At 43.8% G+C, this 14,298-nt stretch overlaps 1 pseudogene; it reads left to right on the top strand.

Moving 5' to 3' along the window:
* The first annotated feature begins 884 nt into the window (after positions 1–884).
* Positions 885–1,867, top strand: LOC115461781 (annotated as a pseudogene).
* The last annotated feature ends 12,431 nt before the right edge of the window (positions 1,868–14,298 follow it).

Below are 14,298 nucleotides of genomic sequence, written 5' to 3'. Positions count from 1 at the left end.
GCTTCTTTGTCTTCACTTGGTGTCCAGCATTGGAACCTCTCGGTACCAGATCTCATGATGGTCAGTCTGCAGAGGTGCTACTGGGGCTCAGTGTCAAGGTAGAGGGGGACTTCCTTGATGCCGACACATAACGGTGTCCAATGCAGCTCCAGAAGCAATGGGGACTGATGCTCTCAATGCTAATGTCCATGGACCGACTTTTACATGCCAGAAAGTCTCTCACGCACAGCCTTTCTACTTTTCTGGGTTCTCTTCTGCATTTGAGAACAAAGAGAACAACCAGAAGACCTATGGTCAGGGCCCAGACACTTTAAGCACATGTCGTGAGTCAGTCATAGACATGGTCCTATTGCAGTCTGTGCACTGCTTAAACCCACTAAGACATCAAAGGAAAAATAGGTGTAGCAAAATCAAACGGCTCAATGGTGAAAAAATAAGGAGAGAACCTCTCAACCTTTTTTTCCCCCCTGGCCAGTAACTCAGGCCTAAAGTATAGCCACAAGGTACATTACCAAAAATGAAAGAAAAGCAAAGGGCTGAAAAACTAGACCAAAATGGAAGAAAAAACAAACAAACAAAAACTCGCTAAACAAGAGGCCCACTGCCGCGAAAAAGACGCATTTTCTCAGCTTTGCGGGTCTAACGTGACTCAAGAAGGCACTTGCGCATCCCATCTGTGAGAACCATAGTCCTTGCTGTCTTTGGAGAAAAAAAACAGTACAAGTGAAAGAAGATGTTTAAATAAAATCACACATTTGACAAAGAGGTGTTTTGTTTGTTTATTTTTACAGACACCAGAAGTCACAGGACTCTAGTAATCACGTGGACTAATTTTAGTTAACTGGTTCATATTTTCTGTTTTCTGCAGCTGACGGACCATTTTAATATGTGTGCAACCTGCCAAAAAGCCCAGGAAGTTGTTGCCAACCCTGAAAACAAAGCGGCCTCAGGAGCTTGTGCTGGTGATCGGGACAGGAATCAGTGTGGCAGTGGCCCCTCAGTCATGGAAAGGTTTAATCCAGGCCCTGCTGGATGCTGCTAATGACTTTGGCCTACTTGAACAAGAGGGAAGCAAATCATTTCAGAAAAGTCTCCATGAAGATAAAAACCTCATTCATGTGGCACATGACCTAATTCAGAAACTGTCTCCGCGTACTAGCAACGTTCATTCCACTTTCTTCAAGGACTGTTTGTATGAGGTGTTTAATTGACCTAGAATCAATAATGGAGGATAGTGGAAAGCAGTTGCTGCAGTCTGTGCTAAAGCTAATGGAGCATGGCGCTTTGGTACTGACCACCAACTTCGACAACCTGCTTGAGATCTATGCAGCACACCAGGGCAAGGAATTCGAATCACTGGACCTCACTGATGAGAAAAAGGTTCTGGAATGGGCACAGAAGAAAAAGCATCTAAGCTTCTTACATCTGGCAGGTTACCAAAATGTGCTTGATAACACAGAGGTTATGAGAGACATTCAGAAACTGTATGAAACAAAGTCCTTCCTTTTTCTTGGCTGTGGGGGGAAAGGTGGCTGACACAACCTTCCAGGCACTCTTCCTGGAGGCAGTGAAGCACAAGTCAGACCTGGAGCACTTCATGCTGGTGTGCCGAGATGATGTAGAGGAGTTTAAAAAGCTGCGTGAGAATATGCTGGATAAGGGGATTAAGGTCATCTCATATGTTAGTGAATAGTCCGATCTCCCTGAGTACTTTGAGAGGCTGGCAAATGAGATCTCGGCATATGGAGGAGGAAGTGACGTCGGAGCTAGCGAATGGCAGCTTGAAAATTATAAATTGGGGAGATCTCGGCATATGGCAGAACAGGCACATACAGTGGAACAAGTGAGCCTAGAGGTGGACAGATAAAAAATGGCCCCACTGCAGCTAAGAATCAGAATGCAGGTTCGAGTACGAGACCTGTAGGGAAAGAGTTCAGAGGATTCCAATGCTGTCTCTCGGCTAGTCTGAGCCACAATGACCCATCCATTCACAGAGGCACTTCTGAGAAAATGTGGCAGCTAACTGACAGACCAAAAGGATGAGCAGGGAAAAGACCACAAGGAGTTGAAATCCGTGTTTTTGTTTTGTTAATGAATGAATGTTAAGCTAGATGAGCACCTGCTTTCCTAAAGTGAAAAACAAAAAGCATGAAAAGTTTGCACTTGGTCCGATTCTGAATGGAGCAGAACTGGCATCTTATATTTTTCATAATAGGTATGTGATTTTAGGGGTCCCCCCCCCCCCCCGCCTTTGTTTATGAATAAGTATTTTTGATCTCTTTATGGTCACTTGTAGCAATTGAGATGTACCATGTCATGTTCTCTGTCTTTGCAGAGTAGGGTATCGGAGGATTGGCGGCCATCTTTCTTTGGGGCTTTTCCAGGTTCTGGTGGCCATCTTTGATATGGGCAGCTGTGGTGGTGGCGGCAGCCATCTTGGAGTGGGGCAGCTTCAGGAAGGAAGCCCATATTTGGGCGCAGGGCATCTCCAATAGGGGCAGCTATCTTGTATTCAGCTGTGAAAGCTTAGCTCTAATTCTCACACTATTTCAGGCCCTGTCCTCAGTTCTTCTGTGCTTCGGCTTCTACTCAGTTCGCTGGATAGTTAGTTGCTCTGCCAGTTCCTGGATCTGCTATTGGCTGTTGCCTGGTAATTACCTTTGCCTGTCTCTGGACCTGCTATTGACCGCTGCCTAGTATTGACCTCTGCCTGTCTCTGGACTTGCTATTGACCGCTGCCTGGTTTCGACCTTTGCCTGTCTCTGGACCTGCTATTGAACGCTGCCTGGTATCGACCCTTGCCCGTCCCTGGATCTGCTATTGACCGCTGCCTGGTTTGACCTTTGCCTGGCTCTGGACTTGCTATTGACCGCTGCCTGGTACTGACCCTCTGCCTGTCCCTGGACCTGCTATTGACCGCTGCCTAGTATTGACCTCTGCCTGTCTCTGGACTTGCTATTGACCGCTGCCTGGTTTCGACCTTTGCCTGTCTCTGGACCTGCTATTGAACGCTGCCTGGTTTCGACCTTTGCCTGTCTCTGGACCTGCTATTGAACGCTGCCTGGTATCGACCCTTGCCCATCCCTGGATCTGTTATTGACCGCTGCCTGGTTTTGACCTCTGCCTGTCCCTGGACCTGCTATTGACCGCTGCCTAGTATTGACCTCTGCCTGTCTCTGGACTTGCTATTGACCGCTGCCTGGTTTTGACCTTTGCCTGGCTCTGGACTTGCTATTGGCTGTTGCCTGGTAATTACCTTTGCCTGTCTCTGGACCTGCTATTGACCGCTGCCTAGTATTGACCTCTGCCTGTCCCTGGACCTGCTATTGACCGCTGCCTAGTATTGACCTCTGCCTGTCTCTGGACTTGCTATTGACCGCTGCCTGGTTTCGACCTTTGCCTGTCTCTGGACCTGCTATTGAACGCTGCCTGGTATCGACCCTTGCCCATCCCTGGATCTGTTATTGACCGCTGCCTGGTTTTGACCTCTGCCTGTCCCTGGACCTGCTATTGACCGCTGCCTAGTATTGACCTCTGCCTGTCTCTGGACTTGCTATTGACCGCTGCCTGGTTTCGACCTTTGCCTGTCTCTGGACCTGCTATTGAACGCTGCCTGGTATCGACCCTTGCCCATCCCTGGATCTGCTATTGACCGCTGCCTGGTTTTGACCTTTGCGTGGCTCTGGACTTGCTATTGACCGCTGCCTGGTACTGACCTTTGCCTGTCCCTGGATCTACGATTTTCGCTGCCTGGTCTTACCCTGTGGACTTTGTGCTGGACTTTGTTCTCTCCGCTGTTGGCTACCTGCACTCAGGGGCTCAACCCCTGGGGAACGGTGGTTGGCACCTGGGGAGACTCATCGAGTACAGGGACTCACCTCTCCATGTGACGAGCTTGACATACCATTCATATTTTTACATTGTTTAATTGTACTTTTCTGTACTGTAGCCTTCCTACAGATTTGTGTAAGCCGCATTGAGCCTGCAATTAGCGGGAAAATGTGGGGTATAAATGTATTAAATAAATAACAACACAATGCGGCGTAAGTAATACTTTCTGCAGCTCTTTCTTTAAACCCTCTCATCGTGTTCTTTTAATATTGCGCTACCAGCAGGGGCTGTTTTTGCCGTGCGCTGAGGTCCTTTACCGCAGCGGGTAAAAAAGGCCTAAAAAGACATGGCCATGCTGTAAGATTTCACTTACCGCCTGGCCATGTGGGGAGCAGCACTTAATCACCACCCACTGAGATGGCGGTAAGGGCTCCCGCGCTAACTCAGCGGTAACCGAGTAGCACACGGCACTGCCCAATTACCACTGGAAAATGGTGCGCGCTGGGGCTGGAACTACCGCTGCGTAGGGCTTCACCGCTTTGTAAAAGGATCCCTAAATTTTCAAAGCTTTTTGCTCACGTATTGGCAGAAAAGGGATCTTAAACAACTTCATGAACACATCTTGGTCAGAGTTGCGATCTTCATTTCAACACAAACAAGTTTTTCCTGCGTTAGTCGTTAAGATGCTTGTCGTGCTTCCACGTGTGAGGCCTCCCTTCCTCTGCTTGGCATCCTCATTCAGGAATCATCTTCCTGTTGCTATTCGTGCTGAACAGGCATTTGGTAACTTACCCCCCGCTGTTGACTAAGCTGTGCTAGCGACCTGCCGCTCGCTAATGTCAACACAGCCCATTCACTTAGTAAACGGGGGGAGGGGGTATTTTTCTGTGCAGACTTTTGATCTACTTATACCTGTGACGTAGGGATGATTGTGCTCCTTTTGTTACTATCACGGGTACTTGTGGTAATAATTTACATGTCCTTCTTCCTCTTCCCTCCTAATATCTTATTTTAATTTCTACATACTTTATATTTGTTACTGTCCTGTCAGTTATGGACTTCCTTTTCTTACTTTTGGGCTTCACTCCTGAGTCCTACCCCATCACACCCCCCCCCCCCCCCCACCACCACCACCACTATAGAGGAGGGAAGATTAGTGGGTTGGAGAGATGCTCGGAGGGTGTTGGAGGTTAAGAGTGGTGGCAGAGTAGGGAAGAAAGCAGCCTGCTTGGGGGGGGGGGGGGGGGAATAAAAAAAATGATGAAGGTCCCAGCCAATATTCAATGCCCGCATACCTAACCCAGTCAAGTTAGGACAGTCCCGCGGTTTACCTAAATGGTCAGGTATAAGCTGGCAGAAGAGGGGGAGAAGTGACCCGATGTGCAGTGGTTCACTTCCTCCTCCTGCCTGCTGCTCGATCCCTGCATGGGAGGGAGAGAAAGACCGAGGACACACCCAGTGGTGGCTCCTTCCAGAACTCTACACTTACTCCAGGGGTGGGAAATTCTGCAATGTGCAGTTGTGCAGAATTCCCCCAGGAGTAATAAAGATCCTCTCTCCAGGAAACGTGGTAAAACTAGGCACATGTGGGACTTCATAGTATAAGCTAAAATAGGAAAAGAAAGTATTAGACTACAAAGCTTTATACATTGATTAAAGTCATGGAAAAGTGTCAAAGCTTCATGTGGAATATTGCTGAAATCCAACCAGTATACACACGAAATATATACAGTTTCAGAGGATGGTATTCAAACAGTCAGTGAAAGGGATATGCAACAGTTGTGCAGCACCAGGTAACACAGTAATGTAGTAAATGATAGCAGATAAAGACCTGCATAATATTTTGAACAAAAATAGCAAAGACAAGATCAAACCTTGCAATATGACAAGCGTCCATCATAGACGTCTTACAAGAATGCGAAACCAACAACATCCACATCATGGCAGACAGAATCTGGTCCTCCTTCGAACCACCCAAGTGTAGCGCAGTAAAGGCACTACTGACAAAATAAGCACATGTGAACTGTCTGCTAGACAAATGTCCCAACTATATGATCGAATGCCTCACCAAACACATCACATATATGTTTCCAACAGATAAAAGCAAAATCATACTCCCCCAATCCCCAAGAACACAACTAGCAAGATCAGCGATCTCAAAGTACAGACCAAATACCACTACTGACCAAAACGATGAAGTCAAGCAATTTTAGAGGCTCACAACATCCATCATCAAGGTCTTTTTAAAGACTACCTTTACCCGATTCAGTTTGATATGCTTCATTTCTGAACATTTTTTAGATCAAATTATTCATAAGACTCCTGAAGCAGGCCTTTCGGGCCCGAAACACAGCGTTGTGTCGAGTCTTTGATTAATAAATCTGTTCAAGCAACCGATTGTCCTTCTTGTCTCTGGAGTCCGTAGTCCTTTTCCCACTTCTTCCGTACCTACTTCTTCACCTACCCAACTGCAGAAACATAACTTACAAAAACGTTCACACGGCTGGATTTAACTGCCTGGGTTCCAAATGGTGGAACTCAATACCAAGTTTATAAGAAGCATCACCAACTATCTTCAATTCAGAAAAGATCTGAAAAACCTACCTCTGTAAAAAAATTCTATAACTAACTACATAAATTATCGATGTCCTCTCCACATCAGTCTTAGGAGTGCCCTAGTGGTTAGGGTGGTGGACTTTGGTCCTGAGGAACTGAGTTCGATTCCCACTTCAAGCACAGGCAACTCCTTGTGACTCTGGGCAAGTCACTTAACCCTCCATTGCCCCATGTAAGCCGCATTGAGCCTGCCATGAGTGGGAAAGCATGGGGTACAAATGTAACAAAAAACAAAACTGTAAAATACTATTGTAATGTAAACTCAGTAAAATTAATAAATAAATACTGCTAGGCAGAGTGACTGCTGTGGTTTGGAGAAAGCACTAGTTTATTTGTGCAATGGGTTGTGGCATGTGCAGGGTTTAGAACCTTCACATGCATGAGCCTGGTATAATGAGTGATGTCATCAGAAAAGTTCAGTTGTATGAGGCAGTTGGAAACCTGAAGAGAGACAGAGGCAAATGTGACTGCAGTCTGAGTTTTAGGCAGAATTTAGAGATAAAAAAAAGGTTATCTAGTTTCAGGATTTTTAGTAGCCTGGAGGAAAAGGGTACTGTTTCAGGGAGAAAGGGGAAAGAAAACTTCTGTTTACAGGGGATGAGAAAAACATTGGAAACCAGAAATTTATTTTAGTTGATGTCAGAGCTCTGAAATACTGTGGGTTTTTGTTTAGTAATTTCTGATTGCTTTCCTGAGTTTGCTGGGGAGAAAGAGAAAAGCAGGGCTGGAAAAAACAGTGTAGAATGCCCAGTGCTGTACTGAAGCTGAAGTGATCTTAAGCTTGAGGCTGCTTTAGAATGTTGGGGTTTGCAGTGCTGGAAGCAGCTTAGTGACTGACAAAATCTGAGACCTGGCATGCTTGTAGAATTTGAGTTCTACAGTGAAGAAAGGTTTGGGTGCTGCACTGTGGTGTGGAGCATTGTTGAGAGTGTAGTGTACATTAAAAGACCTTATGGGATTTTGGGGATATTAGCACAGGGACAATAATTATATTTTGTTTTCAGCATAGTTAGTATACGTGGCTTTTCTGCCAAAGAAGACACTGATTCAGCTGCACACACAGGGAGTCAGGGTCTTCCTTCTTTGATTTCTTTGAGAAGGTTAGTAGGTTCTGAAGACACCCTAAAGATCCAAGGAGGGGATCCAGAGACTGAACCAGCTGCTGAGAACCTAAGGTACCCACCGCAAGAAAGAGCCGGTGAAGTTGTTCTTTTAATACATATTTTTTTGTGTGTGCACACTCAGTTTTTATTTATAAGGCAAATGTCAGTATTGGTGGCATTTTTACACAAACATTGGAACTGAATCTAGAAAAGGGATTAAAAGACTAGTTTATAAATTACTTATGTGAAAGTTAGGATGTTAAAATAGTTTGTTAGTTTTTTTAATAAACATTAATTTGTAACATTTACCTTAATTTGACAAAGGCTCTGGTAGTTTTTTCTGTGAGGAAAAGCACTGAGACATTTTCAGGGCCTGTTCCTTCAAGTGAGCATTCATGACATCATAGTGGGGGGTTACAGTAATTTCACCAAAATGTAAATTGTAAGCCACTTTGAACCAAAACCTGTTTTTGGACAACAGTGGGATACAAAGTTGCATTAATCAATCAATCAATCTAGTCTGCCTAACAGTCACATTCATTATCAATTTGGATTCACTGGCTCAATCATAATAGTATTACTAACTAGCAACATTGTACTCGCTGAGTTCCATTATATGATGTCTCCCCTCCACCACTAAAATATATTACACCTGCACTCATACCATCCCATATGAATGTGGTATAAATCCATATACTTGATCCTGTTCCGTCTTTGCCATTTTTGAGAATCAAACCATAGAAGTCTGCCTGGTACAGGCCTTTCTTTATAACCACTGGAGCTGCTGTCGAAGCCTACTCCAGCCCACCCTGATTTATTGAAACTAAAACGAACTTACATAATAATGTAAGATGTTCCATGCTGGTATAAGGGGTCCAATATATATATTTTTTTAATTTAAAAGATCCACTTACCCGGGGCTTTTGTGGGGTCCCGGGATGGGGGATGGATGCCCACGAACCGGAAGTGCTCCCGTGCTGGAAAAGGGAGGCACTCTGGGCTTGTGGGACCCAGGCTCCATCATTGAGAGACTGGATCCTGGTGCCCAGAGGCAGGGGGAGCCCGGGGAAAGCTGCATTTTTAGAGCTGCAGCAATCCCAGGCCACCGCGGGCCAGCTGGGTGTGCGCGGAGGAGGGAGAGAGGTTCCCGCGAGGGAGGAAGTGAGAAGCAGTGAAACAGGCACAATTGCCCAGATGTAAATGGCGTGAAGAGCGCCACAGAAGAGCTCTGATTAGCAGATGGGCCCAGCAACAAGGTGGAGGCTGTATGTTAAGTGGCACGAAAAACACCAGAAGAACTGTCCCTGATTGGCTGGATGTGCCCAGCAACAAGAGGGGGCTGGAGAGCCTGGAGAGTGTGCACAGAATGCACATGGTAGGAGAAGAAAGTGGAGGCTACCTTGCAGTCACGTTTGCCCCCGGCCTGAATTTTTAGAAGTCCCCAGAGCTCTGGGGCATGTAAAAAGGTGCAGGATGGATCTAAAGTGAGGCTAGCCGTGGAAGCTGTTCGAGGATGTGCTGAAACCCCCGGTGGTAGTGGCTGGCACGGAGATGGCTGTGTTACCGGCTGGAGTTTGCGTGGCAAATACGCTTATAAAGCCCAAGCAGGACAAAGTGATGATAAGAATATTAAATGCAAGTCAGCGGAAAATACAATTGCCACCGAGGATCCGGGTGGCGGAAGTATTTCAACCAAGAGAGATACTGGCACCCTCACCTGTGCAGTGTTGTCTTGAAGGAGATACGATGGTAGTGAGAAAGTGTCAAGTGGAAAGTAAAGGAAGTTCGGAGCTAGAGAAATTTATTCAGAGTCTTGCTGTAAAAGTTGACTGGGCTGAACTGACCACAGAGCAAAGTAGTGAGCTACAACAATTGCTATATAAACATCATCGAGTGTTCTCAGTAGGCGACAATGACATAGAATACAAGTATCATTTACATCACACCATAAATACGGGAAATCTTCCGCCAATTAAACAGGCTTATAGAAGAATTTCACCCCACGTGTATGAAGAGTTCAAGAAACATGTGCAAGATTTGGTTTCCCAGGGTATTTAGAACCAAGTATGAGTCCATGGGCTTCACCTGCGGTAATCATCAGGAAAAAAGATGGGACAATTCGATTATCGGAAGCTTAACAGTATAACTGTGAAGGATGCATATCCGCTTCCACGAATCGATGAGGCTTTGGATGGTCTAAGTTGTGCACTTTGTTCTCCTCCCTTGATTTAACATCAGGATATTTTCAAGTAGCCATGCCGCTTCATAGGTTAACTGGCAAAACCAAGAGACAAGTTAAAACATTCCCATACAGTGAGCATCTGAGTGTCAGGTGGCATTTGAAGAACTGAAAAAGAGTTTACTGACTGCACCGGTATTAGCTTATCCCATGTTGACCAACCTTTCATATTGACAACTGATGCAAGTCATCGAGGTCTGGGGGCTGTTCTTAGCCAAAATCAAGATGGCATAGAGAAAGTAATAGCCTACGCTAGCCGAGGCTTACAGAAATCGGAGCGTAATGATCAAAATTACAGCATCTTTAAGTTGGAACTCCTTGCGAACAGTGCTGAAAAACAGGATAGGGCACCAGGGAAAGGGAAGGGAAATGGGACTTTATATACTGCCTTTCTGAGGTTTTTGCAACTACATTCAAAGCGGTTTACATATATTCAGGTACTTATTTTTTGTACCAGGGGCAATGGAGGGTTAAGTGACTTGCCCAGAGTCACAAGGAGCTGCAGTGGGAATTGAACTCAGTTCCCCAGGATCAAAGTCCACTGCACTAACCACTAGGCTACTCCTCCACTCCAGTGGCTGTCTGTGAGAACAGCACGGGACAGACACCTTAGGCTGGTGGGGGTTGGGGACCCCTGCCAGCCAAACCGGGGGCCTTGGAGCCAGTTTGAGGGGGGCCCAGGCTCCCGTAGCTACGTCACTGGTAGTATGCTCTGAGGGCAGAGAATTCCAATTAAAGAGATAGTCCTATTTAACCAGTGCTGCCTGAAAGAGGCACTGGAGAGGAACTCGATTTTTGGAAGTCTGCAGAAGCAAAGCAAAGTGAAGTGCAGCCTGTTTATGGAGACTGAAATGAGGTGCTGTTCTGGAGGTTATGATGCAAAGCCAAATTATGTACAATGAGGCACTGTGACTCGGAGGTGGAACTGAATACCGCCTTTGAGTTTGAGTGGGGCTGAAAGAGAGAGTCAGCCTGAGCCAATTAAACTGAGTGAGCCAATATAATTGTGGGAGATTTAGTACAGGGTTTCCTGAATTATTTTTATTTCAAAAGTAGCTAGAATACATGGCTGCCCTGCCTAAGAAGACACTGACTATAGAAAGCCTACATCAGGGAGGCTTATTGATTCTGTTAAAGAGAGGTCAGTAGGTATTCCTGAGTTCCTGTCTGTCTTCTGGTTCCTGGTTGAATGCAAACTAGGAAATGGAACGCAAATGGAAAAAAAGAAAAAACGAATATGCACTTAAAGAATGGAAACTAGCTCTTAGAAAATATAAATACGCAATCAGATAGGCACGGAAGTCCTACTATAAATCTAAAATAGGTCGTGATTATACAGACCTAAAGAAACTATTCCATGTTGTTAATAAACTTGACACTAACTCAATTACCACAAGAAGCATAGACATAACATCTGCTGATACACTGGCCAATTACTTCAATGAAAAATCTTAAAATACGTAATTCACTCCCTCACAAGAGCTCAGACAATGAACATTTCTCCAATATACTCGAGTCTACCTCAGGAGACCACCTCAGGAGACCACCCAGCAGATCGTATTGGCTGCATTTTGCTCCTCTCATCATTGAGTCTGTCACTCTAGCGATTTCCAAATTTTCCAATTCTTATTGCAAATTGGACATGTGCCCTAATTATTTACTCAAATTCGCCCCTTCCCGGTACATTCAAGACCTCGCATCACATCTAAATTTCATGCTTCAACAAGGCTTTTTCCCTAAGGACTATGGGAACATCCTTCTTACTCCTATACCTAAGGACACCAAGAAAAGACCAATGACATTACAAACTACCGTCCAGTTGCTTCTATACCATTGGTAATTAAATTAATGGAAAGCATGGTGACTAAACAGCTCACGGAATACCTGGACAAGTTTTCCATTCTACATGATTCACAATCTGGTTTTCGCTCCTTCTTCAGTACTGAAACTGTATTGGTTACCCTTATGGCCAAATTCAAGCAACTAATTGCTGGTGGCAAAAGTATACTTCTCTTCCAATTTGACATGTCCAGTGCATTTGATGTGGTCAACCATGACATCCTACTACACCTTCTTGATTATTTCGGGATTGGCGGAAATATACTGAGATGGATTAAGGGTTTTCTTTCATACAGATCTTACCGATTGAAATCAAATTCAATTAAATCAAATTCAATTATATCATCTCATGGAAAGCAGTTTGCGGTCCCCCAAGGTTCGCCACTTTCACCAACACTCTTCAACACAATGATGATTCCATTGGCTAATTCCCTATCCAACCTAGGTTTAAATCCATTATTTATGCGGATGATGTCACAATCTATATACCTTTCAGACAGGGACTTGACTGAAATCACAAATCTAATAAGGTCAGGCTTGAGTGCAATGGACATATAGGCTAATTCATTCCAACTGAGAAGACTCACTGCCTCATCCTATCTTCTCAGTATAATAAGTATAAACCTACAACTTTAAATATTCCCAACTACTCTCTTCCTATTTCGGATAACCTAATATTTGAGTGCTTATTATGAATTTTATTGGTATTATGCTGACATATTGTATTTATGTTAACTGAATGCTCTTCCATTCTGTCTATTATGGTATCATTTGTACTATACTGAGTTTCTGTTGTCCGATTATTCTTCAATGCTGTTAAATATTTGTATTTCTGAAACTGTTTCATATCAGTCCCATTACTAGGGTTTCATTTGCCATTTCTAAGTTACCTCACTGATCGTATTTATGTTTATATGGATGTCTTTGTGGCAGGATAGGAATGTCCATGTTCTAAAACAGCCACACAGATGTTTATGCAGTGCAGATGGGGGAGCGGTGACCGCAGACCTAGAGGACCCAGGTTCAAATCCCACTTCTCTTTGTGAACATTTTTTTCTCTTTTTTTTAATTCTGAGCTCTCTAGAGAAAGAGAAAAATACCTATTGTACCTGAATGTACACTGCTCCAATAACCTTCAGGCTTGCAGGTTTCTTAAATATTCAAGTACAGTAGGTACTTTTCTGTCTCTGCATTTCCTTTATGCCTCTTTTATTATCTTGTGTACAGTAATATATTTTGTTTTCTTAAAAAATAATGTTACTAATATTAATAGGAGCACTTGTTTACTAAAACATCGTGGCTGATTGTAAATAAAGCATGCAAGATCTGCACAAGATGCTTTAATGGAATCAGGAGAGTTACATCATCAGTACATCTTTATTTCAGAATAAGGACATCCAAGTCAGTATTTGCTTGTTGCCTCTTTTATTACGTTTTGCATCTTAATATATTTTGTCTTCTTAAATAAGAATGATAATATTATTAATAAGAACATATTGTTTGTTAAAGCACTGTTTGTTTTACAGAAACGTGTTGGATTATTCTATACTAGTAAAAAAGGCCCGTTTCTGTTTGAAAGGAAACGGGCGCTAACAAGGTTGTTTGTGACTGTTTTTTTTTGTTACCAAATAGTTGTTATAAAAGTGTTATAATCAGAAGGAATGTATTTTTAGTTTGTATAATGTAGATGATGCTCCATGTTTTTTGTGGATTTTTTTGTTTTATTTGTAACAATCTGTTTTTCCATTTTTTTTTCTTTCTGTGTCCATCCCAGCCTCTAGAGAGAGTGTGTGTGAGTTTTCTGTGTTTGTTTGGTTTACCTGTTTTGGCCACATGGTGTGTGTGTGTGAGTTTTTGTGTGTGTGTGTATGTGTGTGCACACTCCCTTCCACATTAATTGCCCTTTTTCCATCATGTTCCCTTCTCTATCCTCCAAATCCCCCTATTCTTCTTTTAAATTGTGTGGGGGTTTTTTTTTGTGGGTTACTTTTTTTCGCCGTTGCCGTTCAGCTGTCAGTGATTGTTGACTACTGAAGGTGCTTCCGCTCTTCTTTCTGCAGTCTCGAGCCTTTTGCGCGTGCCAGCTGTTGATTTGTGAGGGTGCCAGCCAGTCTCGAGCCTCTTTTGTTTCTTTCTTTGTTTTGCGCGTGTCACTTGTTGGTTCGATCAGCTGCTAACGTCATACGATCTACACAGCCTAGCAGACCACCTCAGAATGTGGCTTCATCCCAGGCACAGAACGTTGGAGGTGCGTTTTATTATATAGGATGTAAAGGCTGTTACAGCCTTCGTGAATGCTGCGGTGGTCCTTCGTCTGAGTATGTGATAAGTATGTCTGTGTTTCAGGTAAGTCTCATTGAGGCAGATTTTAGAAAGGAAATTCAGCTCAGAATAAGGACGTGCAAGTCAGTACGTCACATATGGAAGTCCATTTCTTAAGTATTTTTAGAACAGGATCTGACGACGTACAGCCTGTTCTAAAGTGCATGAGAAATGGACGTCCATGTGCTGGAGAAATTCAGTTATAAATTAATGGAAAGCCTTCCTCTGTATTTACTTTTTGCCTCTTTTATTAATTGTGTATCTTACTAAACATTTATTCTTAAATATAATGTTGTTAATATATTAATAGGAACATTTTGCTTATTCAAGCACTGTTTGTTTTACGGA

Source organism: Microcaecilia unicolor, chromosome 2 (assembly GCF_901765095.1).
Source record: "Microcaecilia unicolor chromosome 2, aMicUni1.1, whole genome shotgun sequence".
In the NCBI taxonomy this organism is placed as follows: Eukaryota; Metazoa; Chordata; class Amphibia; order Gymnophiona; family Siphonopidae; genus Microcaecilia; species Microcaecilia unicolor.
This window is presented reverse-complemented; position numbering and strand designations above follow the sequence as displayed.